This window comes from Pipra filicauda, unplaced genomic scaffold, assembly GCF_003945595.2.
Source record: "Pipra filicauda isolate LSUMZ 115617 unplaced genomic scaffold, ASM394559v2 scaffold1_size10287979_pilon, whole genome shotgun sequence".
Lineage (NCBI taxonomy): Eukaryota > Metazoa > Chordata > Aves > Passeriformes > Pipridae > Pipra > Pipra filicauda.
In genome coordinates, this window is record NW_024104310.1 from 5,891,989 (window position 1) to 5,912,248 (window position 20,260).

Genomic DNA, 20,260 nt, shown 5'->3' on the forward strand with positions numbered 1-20,260 from the left:
ATATAATTATCATAGATGAATAGACGAGTGTTAATTAGACACATTGAACAGCTTCCCAAGTGCCAAAAACCCATCGTTTAACTATCCCCAAACTTCTGGTTTGACTCTGCCAGAGGCGGCCGCCCCGTGCCATGGCTTGATCCCCCTGGATATGCCAAGTGTCCCGTGGGGATTCCTGGATCATCTCAGCCCTGTGGAGGAAGAGGATGGATGCTGGACTGGTGTCTTGTGTGAGAGCTGCACAGATTCCCCCCAAGGAGCCACATTCCCACACGTAACAATCGTGACAGTGCCGCTAACGAGAACCAAGGATCACGAGGCAGATTTCCCTCTCTCCACGGCCAGCACAAAAAATCATGAGACTGGATTTGGAAAAAAAACACAGGGCTTTAAAAACCATGCCTGTTAGTTGTTTTCACAGATGAGCTTCTTTCAAGCAGCTTTCTCCGGTCACGAGGGAGAGGAGTTTTTTTCCCTCCCCCCCTGCCCTTAATTTAAGAAGGAAAAAAGTTCTTAGACTGATAAATAATCACCAGGTTCCAGGAGCTGGGGGTTTTGAGTAGACCCTGCACGAGGACATGGGTATAAGGTAAGTTTTGAAGGATATAGTATGTGATTGAGCCACACTGCAGCTTTCTAATCACTATACACAAAGAGGAAAATAACAAAAGACAGATCTAACATAAACACTCTAATCCCACAACACTGAAATATGAAGAGGAAAATATGTGGCAAGGGTTTGCTCTTGTGTGTGTCTGCTTATTGTGTTTGCCTGGTTGTGAGACACTGTGCAGAGTATTGTATTGACCCTCAGGCAAAATCTTTCCTAGCTGGAATACAAAGCAAAAACACTATAAATAAATAATGTGTTGTGTTGCTTTTTTTTTTAAATAAGACCTTAAACCATCTGATACCATCTGATTAGAACATCCAAGTGCTGTATTTAAAAAAAAGGGGAAAAAAAATTAAAAGTAATTTGTCACTGAAGTAATGTGGAGTTAATCTGGAAATCTCTTTCGGAGAGAGAAGATCCCCAACAGCAGCAGTTGCTGTGACCTGAGCTCTGCAGAAAACTCATGGACATAGAAAAGGGAGTGGAAAAGTGGTGTGTACCTCAGGTCATCAGAAGGGTTATGCTTTCCTGCTAGGCTATATGGGGTTTTTTTTAGGATATATGGTGCCCTTCTGCTGGGATATACAGGGTTTTTTAGGATATATGGTCCTGTCCTGCTAGGTTATACAGGCTCTTTTAGGATACAAGGCTCTTGGCCACGAGGTTATATGGGCTTTTTAAGGATATGTGGTGCTTGCCTGATAGGTTGTAAGGAGGTGCAGGGGTGAGCAGAGCTCTTGCACTCCAGTATGACCCAGGTATGGGGGTACCCAGAGCAGTAACATTGCAGCCACACCAGGTCCATGCTTCCCAACTGTCCCAAAAGCAGACATTTGGGTGCTGCAGTTGCAGGGCAGGCTGGTGGCAGTTGCTGGGGGTGGGGTGGGGAAATGGAGTGTTTTGGGTTCAAAGAGTCATGGAATCATCTAGGTTGGAAAAGACCTCTGAGGTCATCGAGTCCAACCATTAACCCAGCGCTGCCAAGCCCACCATGAAACCATGGCCCCAAGCGCCACATCTACATGTTTTTTGAGCACTTCCAGGAATGGTGACTCCACCGCTTCCCTGGGCAGCCTGTTCCAATGCCTGACCACCCTTTTGGTGAAGAAATTTTCCCTAATATCCAATCTAAACCTCCCCTGGCACAACTTGAGGCCATTTCCTCTTGTCTTATCGTTTGTGACTTGGGAGAAGAGACCAATCCCTACCTGGCTACAACCTCCTCTCAGGTAGTTATAGAGACAGATAAGGTCCTCCCCAGCCTTCTTTTCTCCAGGCTGAGCTTCTCCCCCCAGTTCATTCCACATGCAAGATTCAGGCTCTCCTGCCAGGCTGCGAGACACGTGAGCAGTTTTTCCTGGAAATCAGACCAGGCCAGGCAACATCAGGGGCAGGAGGAGGGTTAGCCTGTGCTCACCACTGTGATAACTGCACATGTGCTCTGCAGGCAGAGGAAATCTCCTCCTTGCACCCCGTGCCAGCCTCTCGCAGCGGGGTTCGCCCGTAAATTAACCAGATCTTTTTATCACTTTTTAATTAACAATGCACTTGTATACAGTGTACTTGGATACCTCTGAAACAGTATAAATAATACATGCAAACAGCAGCAGTTCCTCGGTGCAGCAGGGTTTGGCTGGATCAGTATCGATCCCTCTCTACAGCTACATTTTCTTACAGGCAAAGGATAATATATTTCTTACTCACGGAGTGGTTAATTACTGCCTGAAATAAATCGATATTAACTAGCTGAGCAATATAACCCATTAGTTGTGTTTAAAATGAACCAGTCAATGTGGTTTTCTCAGAAACTGATTTTGGGGGGAGGCGGTTATTTACACTTCCAGGTGTTAGGAATTTGCGTCAACGAAATCTCTGGCACTGATAACAAGCGCTTCGTTAACTAATTAAGCTGATAAAGCAGCTCACTGACTGGTATAGTTCACTGAGAGTTCAGATTTAAGCTGACCAGAAATGCAATTCTCTGAAAAATTTGAAGAGAATCAATCAATTAATAAGGGAAAAAAACTTGCTGAAGAAAGCATTTGTTCTAGCTGGGAACTTAGGGAGGGGTTTTTTTGAATTTGAGAGATTTTGAACACTTGTAAAAGGTAAAACTAAGAAAGCACCAAAACTAAGAAGCTAATTGTAACTGAAATATTTTTCTTGATTTTATAATCTTGAAACAAACCCCTCAGATTTTATTGAACATAATTTCCACGTGCTTTTTTTTTTTTAATATGTTGTTATTATTTTGGACAATTCAGCAAAATGTGACTCAAACCTGCACAGCGTCTGTGGATATCTGGATGCCTTTTATTCTTAAAAAAGGTTTGGTGCAAAAAACTAGCACTGCAATTTAGATGTGTTTGAATAAGAGAGAGGAGAACCTCATGTTCCTTCCTCCTGAAGTCTCCCTGTGCTTTGTACTGAGGATATTATTAGGACATTGCTATCGTACAGGAAAAATCCCAAAGTGAGCTCAGGGCCTTGCTGAGTGCCTTTGCGATGGAAAACTTCTTTCAAAGAACCTTTAGAGCTCAGAGAAAGGATTGAATTGAGGGGGTGGAGGGGACAAACCCCATGTTGTGGCAGAGCCATATGCTTCTGGCACAGAAAAGATGCACCTCACTTAACGTCAGGTACCCCCCAAGTTACGTGTACCTCGGATCCGTTCCCCCCAGACTCCCTTTACAATTGGTGAAATAGAAAAGACACTCTCAGGATGAAGCTTTTCTGCCCTAAATTGGCTGATAGATTTAGAAGGAACCCATGCTGGGCTCGTGGACTGTGGAGGCAGCCCAGGGTGACCAGTTTTGATGGAGACACCAGCACTTGTAGCACTAATTATAGAATCAGAGAATGTCCTGAGTTGGAGGGAACCCCACAAGGATCACCCAATTCCAACTCCTGGCCCTGCACAGGACACCCCAACAATCCCACCACGTGCCTGAGAGTGTTGTCCTAACACTCCTTGAGCTCTATCAGGGTTGGTGCCATGACCACTGCCCTGGGGAACCTGTTCAGTGCCCAACCACCCTCTGGGTGAGGAACCTTTTCCTAATATCCAACCTAAACCTCCCCTGAGGTTTAATATCTTCTGTCCTGTCCAACTTTGCTGCTGAATAGAAATGCCCGTGCTTGGCTTTACCAGAGCAACTCCTCATACTCAGCTCAGTGGGGATCACACCTGGGAATGACTTATACAACTTGGGATGTCCATGAGAGTGAGATATGGTGCTCAACACCTTCAGTGCCACCATTTCTGCAGGTCAGGCAGTGCAGGCAGGCAGCACTCTGCTTAATCTTGTTGAGTTCCCTGGAAATTTATGCCACTGCAGTGTAAGAGCGTAAGTCCCTCGAGATGGAAGGGGTGACTGCATAGAAAAAACACAAACCAGGCCCTGCTCTTCCAGAAATATTTGGTTATTTCACTCAGGTGACACACAGAACGCTGGGTAGGAGGAAAGGGATGGCCATCCATTGTCTCTTGTCAGCACCAGGGAGGAATTTGGGAACAGAAGAGGAAGAACACAGGCAAACTGCAGCTGAGGTTACGGTGTCCAGTCTGCTCTTCTCCATGTTTGAGACCAGGAGTAGCAGACAGAGCTGCTGCTTGAATCCCATCACTTCTGCCTGCTCAAGGCTTTCATCTGGGAATGCCTTCAAGAGGCTCATCACCTCTGGATGAGTTACAGTCTATCAGCTAGAAAAACACCCAGACATGATTTAAAGGCTTCGCGCGCCGGTCGTAAGGAAGCACTTTCAGTGGTAAAAATTGTACCTTATTTCTGCTTCCAATTTTTCTGGTGCTACATTTAACCCTCTGGTCACTGCCCAGCAAGGTTACAGGGCTACCTGTTCTCAAAAATCTGTTCCCTACACAAGTTCCTGGCAGACAAAGAAATACTGAGATATTCAATGCCTTTTAATTTTCTGTTGGATAAGCCAAGTGGACCAAACTACTTAATTCCTTACTCCTAATATGGAGCAGATGGCTGCTCCCAAACAGCCTCAGAGGCTTGGGTTTGGTCCTCTCCCATGGGCTAGAGGCACATTTAGCACTCTCACAGCCAAATGGCCAGGGTCCTTGGGTCCTTTGCACCAATAAAAATCTTGAACCTCGAGTAAGATGAGGGACATATGCCTTTGTTTTCATAACCAAACAGAAGCTTAAGGTTTTTCATTTGTAAGATAAGCAAATGGAGCAGACAATCCCAGGTTAGGAGCCATTTTTCAGCTTGTCCATCTTAACTGGAAAATCCAAAATTCAGCAGCCTTTGAGACCTGCTGTGATTTATGTTCTTCTTTAGGTTTCACCATGCAACCTCAGGACTAGACCATCCAGAAACCTCTTCTGTGGCACCAAGGCAACCTGCTGATCCAGCACTGCCTTGGTGATATATCCCAGGAAGCCCCAAAAATGTGAGACAGTCTTTTCCATGAAAAGGGAATGCAAGATGGGTGGTTTGCAACCACAGACAACGCTCACCATGCGACTTGAAGGCAAGAACTCACTTGTGAAAGCCAGCACGGAGTGAAACATATTGAAAATCCTGGTTTATCCCAACCCACCACAGAGGCAGCTGCAGTTCTGTGCTGCACTGCACCGAACTCTGTAGCAGATGGTTGGGAAGGCACTGTCTGGGTGCCCTTGCTTTGAACAACCTCCCAAAGTGTTTTCCTCTGTCATAACCTGAACGGCTGCACAATCAGTGCTGCCCTAGCAGGTGGTGGGGTGGTAAACAGAGCACTTGGACATTACCTAGTGATGCCCTGGCACATGCTCCAGAGTCCTGCTCTTTGTACAAATACCTTGTTTTTCTCTTATTTCTAAAGAGCAAAGAAATACTTCAGTCTCTGTTTTGCAACAGTGACCAAAGGGACACTCAGACCCTTCAGTCTGTTGTTGCTTCTCTGGGTTTTGTGCCCCTGCACAGTCGCTGGTAGTGTCAAGACAACAAATTTCAATGTTCTGGTAAATAATTCTTGAAGGATGTGAGATAATGAGTGTCTTTGTTAACAGAAATCCCAGACATTCCTCAAACATTTGTTCTAGGACACAAAGGTCGATGTGGAGCCCAGGTGGGAGGGAATCTCCCCTCTGCACCGGAGAAGGGAAACCAAGGGAAGGAATAGGAGCAAAGCAGTGGTGAGGATCCACCTGAACATCCCTTCCTGCAGAGGTGGTCTGAAGGGGTGACCCCACACGCCTGGTGGCATTTGAGAAGCAGCATCTCTGACCCGACCTAAAAGGAATCAAATGAATGAATAAGAGACCGGCCCCATCTGCATAGTCCTGGGATAGGCTCACATCCAAACTCATCTCTTCCCAGCCTGGGGTGCGGACTGAGGTGCAGGATTCTGGTTTGAGCTGCTCTCAAGCAAAGACGTCAGGCACGCTGGCTAAAGGTTTTCATTTTTTACTGCAATGCCGCCGCCTGCCAAATCAGCTGAGCTGGGAAAACAATCCATAATTGACTACAGAGGCATGATGTTATAATGATTTACTCCTTTTCTGAAGCATGCACGTAACCTTTGCCAATTTAGCCAAAAGTTAGAAAGATTTTTTTTAATGACAAAACACCCAGAGGAGGAGGCACCTTGGGTGGGGTGGGGGGAATTGTGACTGTGAATTACCAGAGTCTGAGTTGCAAGTCATGGGAGGTTGAGGACTAATGATGAAAAGAGAAGGTGCAATGCACAGACTTGCTCACAGATAAGCATGAAGCACACAGCTTCCCAGTTGGAAATGGGAGGCAGCCTGGCACAGACTGGAGCTGGTAAGTGGGGTTTTCCCGCTGGGTTGGAGTTGTGGTGCTGCATCTCTCATTCCTTACCATCACCCGGCACCTACACAGCCCACTATGGGTCATGGCAGGCAGAAGCAGAGTTAGTAATGGTCATCTGCCTTCTCCCATGGGAAATCTGGTGGCTGAGACTTGGGACAGTGTCAGGACGAGCTCTGCATTGGGACAAGACCAGCTGGCCCCAAGGAGCAGTGCCAGCATGGCAGCAGCCATATGGAGCTTCTCATTAATGGGACAAGTGAATAACTCTTCTCCACACAGCCCGAAGAGGTGAAGTAGCCTGGAGTGAGTATTCCCATACTGAACACAGGAAATTACTTGCAAGTGCTAATAACCCACATGCCATTACCTGTGACCTGGGGAGGATGCAAAGGTCTTGCCTGTCCTTCCAACCCTCCTGCTCTCCTCTCCCTCACTCCCAGTTCTGCTGTCCTACCTCTTCCCTTGTGGCTGCTGAACCCCATTGTGAGCAGCTTCAGAGAGAAAACAAACTTTGGCAGGAAAAAACACAAGATCAGTTTTTTTCCAATTTCATGAGTTGAACTGGCTCAGCCAAACCTCGAAGAGTGGCTGGGCCATGAAGAGAATCGGAGCTGCCCGGTGTGAGAAGTGGCAGATGGTCAAATGCCCATAATACCTCATGGAGATTTGCTGTTGGCATCATTTCAGGGCAGGGAGGGAAGAAGCCAGGTGTATGTCAGAGAGCCTTTGGGTCCGTCTTGTGGGAGTCTGGTTTATACTTCTTCATAGAATCACCGAATTGTTTGGGTTAGAAGGGACCCCAAAGATCATCTAGTTCCAACCCCCTGCCATGCTCCCTCGGATGCTATTCCTAAAGAAGACTGAAAAAAAAAGCATTTGGGAACCTTTGCTGTAAAGATCCAAACAGATCCCTGAGCCACTTCGTGCAGTAAGTGCGAGAGAGAACCCGCCAACTCCAGCGCCACTCAGATCCCCCTCTGCTGAACAGCCATGAAATCAATGGTCTTAGCTGGGTATTGATTGGGCCCAATGGGTGTAAATCTGACCTTGACCCTCTTTAATCTTGATGGATTATCCACAACTTCATGAGCATGGAGCACAGAGCACAGGCTCCGAGGGTAGACTTTGGGAGCCTGGGTTTTTGGATCCAGCTGCACTGGAAACATAAATCACAGCTTTGCACTTTTAATGTCCACATGCTGCATCTATATATGTGTACGTAATAAGTGAAATATATAACGAATATTGCCATATTTTCAGACTGGGGTGCATAAAAAAGTAGTGATTACAGCTTTCTGGCCCTCCCACATTAAAAAAGCCACAGAAGAGGGATAGATTAAATACAGGTGCAGGATCCTGACAGCGTGCAAAGTTGTGAGGGGAGTTTGGTGTCTTTGTTGAATGCACCACACTCTCCACTTGGCCACGGCAGCCATTGCTGCCTCTGGCAGAGCTGGTGGAGACTTACAGAGCTGAAGCACCGTTCAGAGGAAGGGGAAATGTCTGGTGACTTGTTCAGCTCATGTAGTCAGTCCAAGCTTAAAAAAAAGGAGAAACCAAGCCAGCTTCTCTGCTCAACAGAGGGAGCCCCCTGTTTCAGCTCTCTTGGCTCTGCATGCATTTCACTCCACCTCTCGTGTTTACTATCATGTTGGGCATAAACATATTTGTTGCTAGGAGGAGTCCTGGGCAAGATTAGCTATCTAAAGAGCCAGAGCACAGCAGGCTCCATGCAGAGATTGTTTCAACTAGAAATTTAGGGCTGATGGGAGTGAGGACTCAGCACCAGATCCATGTGGAGGAGTCAGTAACCCCAGAAGCGCAGTGTCAGTGAAGTCTGCAGCCCATGTTCCTGCAGATCCCATGTGAACCACAGGGAGACTTGGCCCCCTGATGCCAATCACTGCAGAAGTCAGATAGGCAGTGAGGAGAATTCCAAATTATCCATGAGGAAACAGTCATGCAACAGCCTTGGGGAACTTTTCAAAGGCCACTTCTACAGAGCAGAGAAATGTCTAGTCCATGTTGAACAGCCTTGCTCCATGGATGGAATCAGCAGCAGAGGAGCTGCCACAGCTGGTGTCCCTCGGGTCTCCACACATCGAGCTCAGTTCTCTCTCTTGGTGCTGCCCTCCAGGCTCTCTCAGGGGTCTCTACATGGTGTGATGCCATCAGTCCTGCCATGTGTCAGGCACATCTGGCTGTACAGGCAGCCTGCCAGGGAACTGGGACTGCATGGCTCTGGCTTTCATGGGAGCATAGGGGGGGCCTCTTTGACCATTGGGCAAATGCTCTAGGGGCAAAGTCTGTGTAATGCCATCCTAAACCTCTCCGTGCTGATGTGGGAAGAATTTAGGTCTCAGCTGGATGGAAATAACACCCGTGACAGTAGGTTCAAGGGGAAAGCATGGGGAAGAGAAAGTAGGCAGCATGTTGCCTCTTCATTATTTCATGAATCAAAATTTATATCATACCCCAGAGGGGGCTAAAGCCATTATGGAACACATTTGCTCGAGTCTGCATGGGCTTCTGACAACACACAGAGCAATCTGGGCTCACAGGGAGTCTAACTCAGCTCTGGCACAACAGCTTGGCCTTGGTTCTCACAGGTGCCTGGCCGAACAGTGTGAGATGGTCCTCGCCTGGTGTTGTGCTCCCCAGCTGCAAAAACTCTTCTGAATTTCAAAGGCTACAGAAATTCCAGTCTCTGTTCCAGCCGTGTTTGTTTTATTTGGGTCCCTCTCCCTAACTAATTAGCTGTTGTGTTTATTGGAAATAGGAGACACATTCTTGACGAAGGTGGAAGCGCTTGTGTTTAATGGAGCCCTTCGAGAAGGTTGGAGCAGGAGCACTTCTTGAACAAACAAGGCTCACACTGCACCATAATCTCCAGACTGAAATGTTCTGCGGGCTCTGGATAGCGGTGGGGACTGTGACATGTGCAATTTGCATCAGACCCTCACTAAACAATCGTTCAGAGCCCGATGAATATGAAAGAGGCTCGGCTCTTATCGAGTTTGATCACAGAAGCGCTCACAGGAAAAAATTATTAAGCATCTACATGAGCAAAACTCTTTGTCTTCTTCCGTTCAATTGCTACTTTCATTTGTCTTTAATAACATGGTATTTGCTCACTCTTAGACAGCCGTTTGCAAGGTTGTTCACATCCAAGGCTAATTTGCTCAGGCGCTTGGCTCTCCCAAAGCGATCGCTGGAACTCCTGGTACACACAGTACTTTTCTTGAATGTTAAAGCATTTAAAGCTTTTTATTTTTTTCTTCCCCTTGTCCATGCCTTGAGTAAGTATTTACACCTAGTCAGAGACAGCATATAAACAAGTTAATGTTTCGACTGGGGAATGTTTTACACCTCGTTACGCAGGTGGAAATGGGACGTGGGTAGTGCAGGGCCGGGTTATTTCCAGTAGGTTATTTTCTTGTTCTGGTCAGCCCTTATTTTAGGCCAGCCCTGCCCCGCAGAGGTATGTGCAACCACACCACTGGTTCTTGCCTATTTCTGGGGGCTGCTTCGGAGTTTGCATCACACAAAGCCCAGAGCTATTTTTACCCCAGCTTTGGCCACAGAGCAAAAGCAAGGGCTCTCCATGCACAGCCTCTCACAGGGGCACCAGCTTGGAAGTCCCATCAGAGAAAAATGTCACAGGTGGGTCAAGGGCCTGCCTGACCCGAGATCACCCATGGTACAACCAAGACTCATCTGATATTCACAGTGTCTCACCACACAAAGGAGAAAACCTTCCAGTGTCAGATCCCACCACATTTAACTCCCTGGGCATCAGCCCTTTGAGCATCAGGGGATGCTCTGCAGCTGCAGATCAGACCCTGGGTTGGTTTTTTTTGGCCAGAGGATACAAGCCTGCTTCTGAGTGGTAAATCTCTGGTGTGGGTTGTGGTTACTCTAACAACAGGTCTCCTTCTTCCTGACTTGCTGTGAATGACGAGAAAGCCTCAAGCCAGAAGGGGTCATTGCATTTTCTCCTCTAAGCTCCAGGATGCAGCAGATCTGTTTGAGGTACAGTACCCGGGAACTGATGGCATCATCAGAAAATGCTCTGCCTCAATCCCAGGAAATGGAACATGGTCCCCTTTCCGGAGTGGTTTATTACCTCTGTGGTTAGGGAAAAAAAACAAATCCTTTTTCCTGGCTGGAGTTTGTCGGGCCTTGCCCTCCAGCACCAGTTCTTGCTATGCCTTCTCTGGTAGATTAAAGACACATTTAATACCTGGGGCTTTTTTGTTTTTGTTCAAGGGAAGGTACTTATGAGCCGCAACATCCTCTCAATCTTCTTTCCGATAAGCCAAACAGCTCGAGCTGTGTAAGTCTCTCATAAGCCATTTCTTCCAGCCCCTGTATCATTTTCTGTGGCTGTTTTTGGCACTTTCCTCAGTTTTTCAACTTCCCTCTGAAAACGTGGGCATCAGAACAGTACTCGGTGTTCCAGCAGCGGGCTCGGCAGCTCAGACGCTGTCTAATCAGCAGGACCATTTCCAGTGTCAGTGCCTGGGAGGAGGGAGAGGGGGAGGGAGGAGGAATCCTTGGCAGCAAACTGCGCTTCATCGAGGGCCCTCTGCTTTGGGATTCACACTGTTTTCCCAGCTACAGGAACCAGCCTCTGTCAGAGCACATCTGCTTTCACAAGCTGTTTCCTCAAAGTGCAAGAAGACCTGGTCTTGTGCCCTCTAGGCCTCCTAGTTGGGCTGCCCTGGGCTTCAGCTGGTCTTCTGTTTGCTTCTGCATCATGCCCTTATGTATACGGAAGGCCTGACAGCCACATTTCACAAGCCTTAAAAATCAACATTCTGGCCTAATCCAGCTCTCCTCTCCCTCCTGGCTCTGTAAGAGGTAAGCCTGAACAACCCTGAGTCTCAGTACTCCAGCCCCAGGCAAATTTCTGCCCATCTGTACGGAGGCTGCACAGCTCACAACCCAACACAGTTATTTATAGCAATTCCCATGTCCTCAGCAGCTCTTTCTTTCGAGGATGGTGTCACCGTTGCTTTTCTGCCCCTGTAACCACGCCAGGGCTGAGCTCTCACACCAGTTTCAAGCAACGCAGGCAGCACAGGAACAGATGACTGTGTGGTTGTTGGCATCCTGGTGCCCATCAGGGAGGCAGGGAGTGCAAAGGTGCCAGTGCAAGCCATCTGCAGCGACAGCCTCTCCATTCCTTGCTGCTCAAGCAGGGTTTCTCATTGCAGATGGACAAAATCACAAGGTCCTGTGCTTTGCTTTTGGCCTCACTGCACTTCTCCTAACTCTCATATTCACACTCGGAAGCTAATCCCTCCACCGGGACTCCAGGTAAAATAGGTGTCGTCGATAAATGCTCTTCTTATTCCCTGGACCTAAGACTTCCAGGCTGCCATGCAGAAAATCAGGCTCTCCACAGTGCTACATATTTAATCAGTGCACGAAAAGGCAACTCATCCAGAAGGGCAAGCAGAGAAGTTCCTCCCAACACTGTGCTGCTCGTGGCTGCATCCACAGGCAAGACTGTACAGCTCTGCGAAGCAGTGGATCACACCAGCAGAGCATGTGAAGTAATGTCCTATTACAAGAGCCAGGCTTTTCCAGTGCTTTCCTAGAATGGAAAACACTTTCAAATTTAGTTTCCTGAACACCACCCTATTCATTAGTAAAGTCATGGATCACCTTCTGCTGCCCACCATCAGGCGGCCACTTTTCCGTAAATGCTTTTTCTTTTTTCACAGTGGTCTTATTCTTTCAATGTAGAAACAAGGCCTAAAATAGCATGTTTTGGAATAAGTTCCCTTCCCAGTTATGTGAATGTAAACTTCAGGTTTCTCCCCCTTGAAGCCTTTGCTGTTCAGTCTGTGTTTCCAAACCAAGGGGGACTCTCAGCCCCACTCCTGGGTGAAATGAAAGCTGTTGCTGAGACCTGTCAGGAGAGCCACACGCTTCAGAGATTGCTAATCACGGAACAAGTGAGGGAATACATCAGATCCAGCCAGCTACTAACATGGTCACCAAAGGAAACGTTGAAGAAATAGACCAAAAATGGAAAAATCTTTGGGAATTAATCCAGATTTTAGTGTAGGACTGATATACGTATTTTTGAGCGGAGGCTCTGCCCAACAGAGCAATGTGAGATTTTCTTTTTTCCTCCCATTTTCTCCGTCTTTATGCAGCTGAGAAACGTGTCCCCGGTGCTCAGTACCCACAGGTGCTCTGGGAACAATAGCAGCCTGGGCTGGATTCAAGATATGCCCAGTAAAGACATCACTCATCTCTGCTAGACACTTTTATGGACCTCCTCAACTTATCCCTTGAGTCTCTTACAAATATTAGCATACGAATCCTCACGCTTCCTTCCTCTAAGAGGCTTGTTATTGCCTAGACTTTATAAGTAAGGAAGCCAAGGCCGAGAGGTGAATAGACTGGCCAAGATCACATAGGAAATGTGTGATCTTTGTGGTCTGGACACTCCTGACCAACAAAACCTTAACCTGGCTTCTTGCCCACGCAGCAAGAAAGCGGAAAGGTTTGAGTCACGCTTTTAAGGGAGAGTTTCCACCCTCTCATGGAGGAGCAGCCTTACTGGCCCATGCATGGAGCAGCACAGGGCTGGTGTGCCTCCAGCCCTGTAGGGGATGGTGGGACATGGGCCCCATAGGCACATGACAGGTTGAGAGTTCTCCCCATGCAGAGCAGTTTCCCTGGGAGTCTGGTGGGGAATTCTGCACCTCTATTTTATTTTTATTGGAATTATTATAAGGGCAGGTGCCTGTATCCCTTCCTATCCAGCTGGATAAAGTTCAAAGGCAACCCAATAAACCTCTCTACAATGGCTTTGCTTTGTTTAAAGCTGGCACTGGTTTAAAGTTCAATATTTCAGGCTCAGCTCCGGCTTCTTCCCTCAGATGACAGTGAAAATGGCAGCACTTGGAGGAATTCCTGTCTGGAGCACAAGCTCGGGCTGTATGATTTTCATTAGCACTAACGAGCGTTAAGGAGCTGAAATCCTTCTTAGGAAAATGGCTGGATCTCCAAGTGTTCATCCCAAATCGAGGTACTAGGGGAACAAGGGGCTCTGCAGCCCTGGCTTTCTCAGCTCTGCAAAGGGACTTAACTCTTCCCAGGGTTTTCCTTCTCTTTGTCTCTTTTAGTGATGGTGACATTTGATAACAAGCCCCTGTACAACTTGGAATCTGCTTTCCCAGTTTTCCCAGTCATGTCAGAAATCTGTTTAGGTTTTTTATTTAAGTAAGCCCAGGCATCCTGAAGCTGTAAACCATGTGCAACATATCACTCTGGGTTTTAAGATGATTTTATGAATCTCCCATCCCCCCGAGAAACACTGAAAAAGTGAAAAGAGCCACACAGCCCAGCCCTATGTAGTGCAGCCAGCCAGGCAAAGCGCCCCACATATCTTGCTTTCTAAAAAAACCTTGATGGAGATGTTTTTCCCCCAGTTAATCTCAAGATGCTGTGGAGCCTTACAATTTTGGTGTGGTTCAAAACTTCTGGGAGAAGGAAGGAAGGCAGGAAGAGGTCTGCAAATTGGCTTCTGGTGAAGTTTGGGAGATGACACCAAGCACCAGGCAGGTCCCCCCTGCAGAAGAAGGGGTCGGTTCTCTGCCCTTGGCCATGCCCATGTCTGCTCCTTTTACCTGCAGAGGAAGGGCTGGGTACTGCCCCTGCCCCAAAGCTGAGATAAGGATGCTCTGCTGACCCTGCAGCTCTCAGGCATCTGCCACCTCCTCCTGCAGTGAAAAGCCTGGAGCAAAGTCCCTGGGGAGTAGTCACTGCCTGCAGCTTGGCTGACATTTCCCCCATTGCAGGTGGAGGTACTTTGGATACAATTGGATCAAGCGGGAGAGAAAGGGAGGTGGGTTCATCTTCTGACCACCATACTTGGTCCACAATTCTTGCACATGCAGTCAGGGGGTCCCAGAAATTTATTGATTGAGCTGAATTGAGTGAATTTATTGCTGCACACCAGTGAAAATCAAAGAACTGCTGAACAGACACCTGCTTTTTCAGAAATTCCCTCTGGTGCTGCTGCCCATCCTGCCATCACCACCAGCCCTTGCCTCACCCCCAGGGTGAGGGGTGATTCATGGTCTCCACCAGGCTCCATCTCCTCTAGATCTCCAGAGGAAACCTCCTGATCTCTGTGGGTCTGATGTGGTTCTGGTTCGCAGCTCGCCTCTGCCGTTGGTGTTCCCTGGCAGCCGCAGCTCGCGCTGGAGCCCCAAGGAATGAGGCCACTGCACCTTTCAGAGCAGCGTGGTAACTGCTGGGATGGTTTTATTCTCCTTGTAGCCAAGCAAGCAAGAGGCAATAAATAACATCTCTGTCCAGGGAAAAGGCAGACGTTATGTGTGACGGGGGAATCCAGCCACAGCAGTGAGTAGGACCGGCTTCTGAGGAGAAACTGGAGAGATGAATAATAACACATAGATCTTTGCTAAATGGCAGCCAAGAGAGGTAGGACTTGAATCTATATGTTTTTCAAGAGCATATCCCAAGATGAATATTTAGTGACAGGCCAAGGGGGCAGCAGTCAAGAAACTGATGGTTTTTCAGTCTGTCTTAGCATGAGAAATAAAGTCCGTGTAGATATAATGGAAGTGATAAGTGCCAAGTGAGGAAATGCCTGAAGAGTCTGAACTCAGGCAAAGCTGCCAGGGTGGAAACAGCAAGTTTGCCTTCATGGTGAGTGGCAGGGCATGGCTTATCACAGGGCTTTAATCAGTCATGTTAAAGCAATACCAGAGAAACAATCAAAGACCAGAGTACCAGGATCTAAACTTCCTACAAGATCTTCCCTGCAAGAAAAACTGGTAGTTTAAGGTGTTGAATGAAGATGAGTGATGGAGACAGGCAGACACCAGGGAAGGAGCAGGCAGTGGGCTTTGCTGTCAAAGTATCCCAATTTCCAGCTGTGCTGCCAACTTTTACATGCTCTCGGACTACTCACTCCTTCACCCTGTTTTCGACATGTCTAATGAGGGTGAGGATGCCACCTCCCCAAAGCTCTGTAGAAACAGGATCTCTGCTGTGTAGAACACACACTGTATGGGGCAGAGCAAGCAGAAATGTTGCTCTGTCCTCCATACATACTGAGAACTCACTTGGAGAAGGCAAAATCATGAAGCAGCAAGCATGAAAGAGAGAGAAATCTAATATAACACATTTTTATGACAAGCATTCGACTTCTAGAAGCCATCAAAGGATGTTTAATGACAGACTGAACACGTCCTCTGTCCCATGCTGATCAAAAAACCCGAAAAATCTCTAATCAACTGCTTGTGAGCACTTTTTTCCTACTATAAAAATGAAATTTAATTAAAAATGGAGAGACAGAGGCTCATCTGACTCAGTGGGACTTCGGCCCCTGCCTCGCAGAGCACTTGAGGACATGTTTTAAGTCTCAGCTGATGGCTCTGGAGAATCAGTTGCTGGCTGGCTCCAGAATGGATTCCCCACTATGTTTAAAGGTTGTGCTGTTGGGGAATGGATTTATGCACATGCTTAATATTAAGCATGTGCCAAGCATCTCGCTAATTGAGGGTTTTTCTGAGAAGGTGCTGGTGTTATTGTTCCTCCTTGGAGCCTGTCCCTGTGCACATGTGAGCAGACACATCACAACAGTCTGGAAAAGCCAAGCATTTTGAAACGCTTTTCCAGACAGTAAATTCAGGACAAACTTATTTGGATTGAACACTTTGGCACTCGCGAGTGTAAAACTCTCCCGTTTCCATTTTCCTCTGCTTTTCACTTCGAGCAGTATCAATATCAAGCTGCTTGTGGCCCAGCACATCTTCCCACACCTGTAACTGTTCCCAAGTATCTCAAAGCACCAGCCCTGGAATGACACTGACTGATGGTAGAGGGTCCCGTGTTCATTCTGAGGCTGGAAAACCCCTTTCTGGATGTTCAATGGCTCATGCCTGTCAGAGAGGACATCCAACTGCTAAGGAGGAGATAAATGGAATTAATAACTTGGGCTCAACCTCATGAGCAAAGGACAAGCTGTTGTGGCAGAGAAGACCACTGGGAACCTACAGCAGGAGAGACAACCTGTGGGAGACATGGCAAAGGCTGCCAACAGCCTGCAAGGATTTCTCCCCAGGGTGGTGGTACTCATGCCCTGAAGGATGCTTTAGTCCAGTCTCTTGTCCTTGGGATGATTTCAATGCAGTCCTTGTCTGTGTGCCAAAGATGTGTTTAAATCCTACTTATTCTGCAGGTAGCCAGTGGCTCTGGGACCCAGGGTGGGATACCAGCCTGCATTTAAGGGATCTAACTAGAAAATCAGACCACTTGTCCCATACTTTCTGCCTTCCCAGTCTGGTACTGTTCCCCTTAGGACCTATGCTGCTGCTGAGCCCGACACTCAGACCCAAAACCCATCACCACTGCCTGTTCATTGAGGGACACTGAAATGACCTGCTTGATGGGGAGTGTTATAATTAACGCTGTCTGTGCACTGCTGAAATGTTAACGCTTCTATTAACACACTTTTTGACTCGCTTTTAACACCACGGGTGGCTTTTCAAGAGCTCAAGCTTGATTTAAATCACATCCACTGCTTATTGCTTTAATTATGGAAATGGACAGAGCATGGGAGCACGTTTCTGGACACAGACTCTCAGGAAAAGCATGGGGGAAGCAGAGTGGCATGATTTTATTTTCTGAGTGGATATATGGAGATCAGGAAAAGGACTGGACATGGATGACTCTCCACAGCCTGGCTCGGATCTTCCCCGAAGATTTACCATGGTCGTAAAAGGAATCCACAACTCAGCATTTTCCAGCAGTGTTAAATTGTACCTGTGGTGGAGCTGGGAGGAGAAATACAGAAACACAGAAATAACCTCATCCTTCAGCTCAGAGCACGGGGCTGTGACCCAGCTCTAGCCCCACTATTGCTGACAAAACCTGCGTCCCACCAGGCTGGAAAGCTGAAGAGGTGCAGGACCTCAGCTCCAGCCTCCAGACACGAGCAGAAGCCTCCTCTGGGTCTGCCTACAGGAAGATAACTGGTCCCAAACCCTGGCCGGGAGGAAACATGTCCTCTGCCAGGTCAACAGTCCCTCATCTTCCCTCTCGTCTAAATATAGTGCTGGAATTGCAGGGAAGGCAGTTCAGCGTGGAAGAACGGAGCGGGGCCCTCAGAGTTCCCTGTCCCTGCTACCCCCACCAAAGGATGAGGGAAAAGGGCATGTTTTCCCTCTGTACTTCTGACCTGCTGCCATGGAGGAAGGTGTAGATTGCCTCCTTGCCCTCTCATGCACAGCGTTCAGCTCTCCTGCAGGGTCTCTTCACTTTCCAGGGGCTGAGGCTGGAGCAGGCAAGGCCATGCAAGCCCAGAGCAAACCCCTGGGATCCAGGAGGGGAGCAGGAGCCCTGTGCACACCCACAGACATGCCCGGGCTCAGCTTGGGCATCCAGGCACTGCACGGAGAGGCCAGAAGATGGGATAGCCCTGTGTGGCCACCACCACTTCTGACCCCATCATTCCAGTGCCACAGGACGTGATTTTCCTACCCTTCAGTGCCCGTGGGGTTTCATCCAGCCCTTGCTTTCCACCCCTGACTTTGCCCTGCGTATCTCCCACCGCCTGCTCCAGAGGCATTTCACAGCTTCTCCAGAGCCTCCCCCAGCACATTCCCCTCCGTTCCCCCTCCCCTTCACCCTTCCAGGAGCGGTGGCCTTTGAGGGAAAGCCTTTCCCCCTTGTTTTTATCTGCATACCATTCGTGGCACTCAGCCCTTGTGCTGTCATGCAAAACTGTGAGGAATGAACAGGGTGATAAAGCAGTCGGAGCCAAAGCCTGGAGGCCACAAACCCCCTGGTTATATTTCGGAGCCATAAATTACACCCTTCAGCCATGGGTTAAGTAGGTCATTAAAAAGCAAAAACACGGGGAAAAAAGTGTTCAAAAAAGCAGCACCCCTTCAGCTCCCTCCTCCCTCACTGCAAGGGACCTCAATCACAGCCCCCTTACCTGTGTGCTGGGATGTGGTTGTTCACGCCAGGTATTTTTGGCGTTGCCTCCAGCTTTGGCTGTAAATCTTTATTACTCTCTGGCTGAGCTGACACCCTGCCAGAAAAGTTTGTTATGGGATAAACTGAGTGACCCCAGAGTGGGAATGTGGGGTGGGAGGCTGGTGCATGGCAGGGGGGGATGGCAGGGGCTGCATGTGGCACATTGGCTGGAAAACATCTGTGTGGTCTCCAGGTCCATTTCCATCGTTGCTTCCAAGGTAAGGCACTGCCAGACTCAGGAAAGTACCGTCCCCTGAGCATAGGGGTAGGAGGAAGAGGTGATCAGCAGACCTTCAGAGTTAACACGGGTAAGGACCAGAAAAGGCTGGTCTGTGGGTACAGCCTGGTGCTTTCCAGTAAGTTAGAGCCTATAAATCATTTTGACAAAATAATTAAAGCATGTATATGCTGTGATTTATAATGCTGCCTCTCCCTGTAATACCCTAGATCATAGTGCCACTGGATACAGGGATGTATAAAACCAAGCGAAAACCAGTTTGAGGTGCTGCTGAAAAGGCTGTTCTTGCCCTCACAGTGGGAAGCCCTGAATCCAGAAAGACTCCAGATCAAAGGTGCTACTCGGAATCAACACTACTGCAGGCTGAGTGACTCTGCTTCAGCTGAGGTCTGCTGAGATCAGTCTCCACCACAAGTCAAAAAGTGGGTCTTGGTTGCCTGACTGCATCCTCCATGCTCCTTGAGTAGGAATCATGAGGAAGACAGAATTAAAATTGAAGGCACAAAGAGCCACCTTTTTAAAACCATATGGTATTAAACCAGAGAGAAATCCTGTGTCAGAGGCAATTACACAAATGCACATATGGATTGAGAGCTGAGCCTGACCTACAGCTCTCAGTGATGGACAGACATTGTTATTAGAGCTCATCAGCCCAGACCCTGTGCTGTGGAGGCCAGCTGAAAACAGCAGAAAGATATTTACTGTTTGACTTTGCTCCATACAGTCAAAAACGGGAGAAATAAACTCAGCATCAGGCCAGTCCTTTGGGTGGAGGAAGAACATTGGCACTGGGAGTCTAGCAGGGAGGTGACCCAGAGAGCTTGGACAGAAAGGAGTGGCTCTTGCTCATGTGAAATGATGAAGCACATGGTCTTCATGAGGTTTTATTTTTATTGTGGCTAGTCCAAAAAGTAATAATCCAAAATTATTGTAGGGGACTATTTTACTAGGGAAGAAAGAGACACAGGGTGATTTAGGCAAAATCTTCTCTAGACAAGATCTTCTGTAAGAGAAAAACATGGAATTGCTCAACAGCTTCATCTAGGCCTCCCTCTGAGGACACACCACATGTACTTTGAGATTTTAGCCCTCTGAGCAGCCAAGGAAAGGATGGAAGTGATGCATTAGTGATCCCACCTGGGCTGTGCCCCTGTTTCCTTTCCAAGGGAGGAAGAGGGGAGCAGGAGGAGAGGGGAAGGGGAACTCAGGACACAGCCAGGAGATGACCACCACGTGCCAAATCAGCCATGCAAGCAGAACAGCTCAGTGAATGAGGAACTATTTAAAGAAGAAAATGAGACAATTTGGCTTCAGATTATTTGACTGACCCAAATGATAGCAAAAGACTGGGTTGGGAGCTTGCTTTTTAAAGTTTCTCTTTTTTTTCTTTTTTGTCTAGACTCGATCAGTTCTGTAACATACACATTCATTTCCCTCTCCCCTTCCAAATCATCTGCCAGTGAGTGACATTTCAGTGGAGTGCCATCTTACTGGTATATAAAAGAAGCTTTTCTACATTCTTGGAAGGGGTGGTCGTCTTCTGAGATTCTTGGAATTCAAGTTGAAGATGAAAAAAATTTA